Raw genomic sequence first — 3,929 nt, forward strand, 5'->3', positions numbered from 1 at the left:
TTTGTAGTCTTTGGAATGTGGAATTATTCACCCCACAACGGAAACAATTATTTTAAACAATCATTTACAGCACAATTTGTAACATTAAATACATTTAATAGATGAATAAAAATTTTGTTTTAAATACAGATTATTTGACATACAGTTTTATTGTAATTATTTTTAACTTGCTGATATACACAATTTGAAGGTTTTTTATTGTCCCTCTAACATGGAAACAATCTTTTCGAACATTTAAAGCACAATTTATGATGAGAACTGAATGGAATAATTTTGTGATTGTTTTTTATTTTGTTGCTATTGTTAATTAACTTGCGTGCTTTGCAAACATTTTGCAATTTATGAACATTTACATGAATTACATTGCATAATACATTAAATAAGCAGTAGACCATTACTATGAAATATAATGAATTATTCAAAGGAATAACACAAAACATATTTCATCCAACAAATGCTGAAGATGAATAGGATTATTGTTGTTTATGAATAATTGCCATGTGAGAAAGTTCACACTCTGAAGCGCAGCCTCAGCATCTTTTTGAGGCTCCTCCCTTTTATGGATGATGAACTGATTGGTCATGTGATGGGAGAATGTGTCTCTGGGAATGTTCTGAGCTCCTGTTTCCGATTGAGAACGGATGCCGTGTTGTGTTCTTCTTCAGACTGACAGCAAACCGCGTCACCGGACAGCGCCTCTGCTGGTGGCGGCCAAGTAGTGCACTCCTTTGTGCCTCATCGATCAATCTGCAGATTTTTTTACCAATCCATTCATTGGTCATCAAGCTCGTCCCTCTAATTTTACCCAGCATGCACTTCTGGCGGCGAGCGCGAGGAAGTAAAGATGCTCGCTGGTTTGAAGGCGTCATCTAAACATTGTACTTTTAGGACTGAGACTTTTTTACCTAAACATCATCAATATTTGATCTGTCTTGTTTCAACAACAAAGCTGCTATTTTGTTCTTTTCCCCCTAAATGTTAAATACAAAACAAATCCTTCACTAAAGTCCCTTTCTTATCTTTTTCAATCTGTTTTTAAGAAAGACAAAAAAAAAAAAAAAGATTTGGATATCAAATATGTTTCTGTATCACCACACTTTGTTGTATTTGTTTGTCTGGATTATTATTATTATTATTATTATTATTATTATTATTATTTTTGTTGTTATTATTTGGAATGGACACCTTAGCTCCATGTGTGAGCGTGGACTTTCTGCACCCCTTTTTTTGTTGTACTTTGTCGCCCAGCACTGCTACTCAGTGTGCGACTCCAACTCAGGTCAATGGAAAGACTTTTTCTTTTTCTTCCTTCACATCCTCCCATCATCACGTTTTGTTCAGTCCTGCATCGTCGTGCTCCCTTTTCCTCTCATCCTGTGCCTCCTTTTATTTTGTAGTAGCGTTCGACACATTATTGTTAGTTTTTTTAGGGGCTTTATTTTGCCTTAATTATGCCAGCCTTCTTTCATGATGGCCTCCTTCGCCCTCAACATGTTTTTGTCTTTCAAACGCTTCAAAAACCAAATAAATAAAGAAAGAAAAGATTCAAAACCACGAAAACAGAGGTGGAATTTTAATGTAACAAGGTCTTAAATTAAACGGAGGCTGGAAAGGATTTTGAAGGATTTCTCCAGAGTTTTTTTTAAGTGTTGTTTTTTTTGTTCATTTTTTTTTTTCTCTGTAGAAGTGTTATTTATTTTTTCTCTTTAATGATATCAGTTTAAATCACTGTAAAAAATTTGCCCCATGATTAAATATAAAGATTCTTTTTTGGTATTTTCTTTGGTGACTTACTTTTTTCCACACACATATATATATATGTATATATATGTATGTATATATATATATATATATAGTGTATATATATATACAAATATATAAACATACAAACATATATATATATATATATGTATAAATATATATACACACACATACATATACATACACACATATATATGTATATACACGTGTGTATGTATATGTATGTTTGTATATTTATATGTGTGTGCGTATATATACATATATGTGTGTATATATGCAAATAATATATTTATACATATATATGTATATGTTTTTTTGTGTGTTTTATCACGTAACACTGTGAAAGAAAAAAAGTCAAGTCCATTTTATGTTAAGCTGGCAGCTTCGTCGACAGAATTTTACCATGAAAATAAAATTTAAAACGTTTTTTAACATTGCAGTTTGAAAAGATGTAAAATTTCAGGGTAAATATTCGGAGACTCAGTTGCCATTTTTTCAAACTTAAAATCTACAGATTTTTTTTTTTTTTTAACAGTGTAGCGTTAAAAACAATGCATATTTATTTGGATTAAATCAGCCTTTAAAATGAGAAAACATAATTTTTTTCACAACTAAATAAATTATAACGTGAATGTAACTTATTAAAAAAATTGGATCACTTATTTTTTTTTTTTTTTCATTTAAATCAAACATTAATTGTATTTATGCTAATAAATAAAAGTCATTGCTTGTGTTGGCCAGAAGGCTCCTGGCCACGCCCCCTCACATGGACGCCATCTAGCGGCGTCTCTATTAAAGTGTTCCTATACTGCCAATTGGAAAATGTTTTAATTTTATCATCCATCCATCCATCCATTTTCTACCGCTTATTCCCTTTCGGGGTCACAGGGGGCGCTGGCGCCTATCTCAGAAAATTGCTATATTTTGCCCACTTCGTAAATCAAACGTGATTTAAAAATCCCCCAAATCAAGAAAAGTGTATTTTGTAACATGAATGTAATGCTAAAGGACATATTTGATTAAATGAAACTAAAGGCATGTCTTGTCGCCACGGTAACGTGTCGTCATCCTAAAGATTAAGCACTAAATGTGTTTTATTTTTTTTCATTACCAAGTTCTGCAATAAGAAGTGAGTCACGTGGACTTTCCATTCCTGTGCTTCAAATGGGGCCAGCTCATTTAAACGTGAACACATTAAATTCGTTTGCTTGTTTCCTGATTAGAGAGAGAAAATACGCGACATTTTTGTATCTGAAGTCTCAAAGTTTGTTCACAGCTGCAATATTTCCTAAAGTGTGCTTTAGTTTTTTTTTCTCCTCAAACCTTAATAAATACACCGATAAAAAGTAGCTGTATTTTGTTTTCCACAATACCAATCTGGCAGCGAACTGCAGTTGTGTTAATGTCCACAAGGTGGTGCTGTTTCCTACTCACACGCGGCGACAACAGATGCATTCAAGCGCCTCCTGTGAATTTGGGAATCAATGTAAAGTGAAACAAAACAATGTTGGTGATATTCATAGGATTGTTTTTTTTATTTTTTAATGAGTTTCTTCTTTTTTTTTTTTTTTGTAAAAATGTCAGACATTGGGACAGATACAATCATTGGTAATATCCCTAGTATTTGTAGAATTATTAGTATATTAATGTATGCTCTGTCTCGTTACTGTTTTCACCTGCTGGCTGTCATCTTCTTCCTCTAACAAATTTTCTGCAGCTGTGTCACAATCTATTTAGTCCTTGTGTTGTTGTTGTTTTTGTCCATTGTTGACACGTCAATTCATGTTCCCTTGCCCATTAGGTCCCTTTCGTTTTGATAAGCATCAACTCTTACGAAGGTTCCTGGTTGGGTTCATCTATAGCAGTGGTCCCCAACCACCGGGCCGATTGGTACCAGGCCGCAGAAGATTTTTTTATTATTTATTATTTTTTAATTTGTTTTATTAAATAAACATAAAAAAACACAAGATACACTTACAATTAGTGCACCAACCCAAAATACCTCCCTTTTCATGACAAAAACCTCCCTATTTCATGACAAAGAAAAAAAAAAAAAAGAAAGGAACCCCCTGACCCGCCGTGGGACAAATTATCAAGCGTTAACCGGTCCACAGCTGCAAAAAGGTTTGGTGACCACTGATCTATAGGATGTATACATTGTAGGGGCC

The 3,929-nt window shown here is 33.4% G+C and overlaps 1 protein-coding gene across 1 annotated transcript in view; it reads left to right on the top strand.

Annotated features, from left to right (window-relative positions):
• The window catches only part of LOC133549397 (insulin-like growth factor 1 receptor), a 219,681-nt gene extending 217,905 nt beyond the window's left edge, over positions 1 to 1,776 (top strand). Inside the window, exon 21 of the mRNA XM_061894772.1 lies at positions 1 to 1,776. This exon is cut by the window's left edge and continues 2,180 nt beyond it. The gene's annotated coding sequence lies outside the window, so the exon portion shown is untranslated.
• The last annotated feature ends 2,153 nt before the right edge of the window (positions 1,777 to 3,929 follow it).

The sequence above is a fragment of the Nerophis ophidion genome, linkage group LG03, assembly GCF_033978795.1.
Source record: "Nerophis ophidion isolate RoL-2023_Sa linkage group LG03, RoL_Noph_v1.0, whole genome shotgun sequence".
Taxonomy (NCBI): Eukaryota; Metazoa; Chordata; class Actinopteri; order Syngnathiformes; family Syngnathidae; genus Nerophis; species Nerophis ophidion.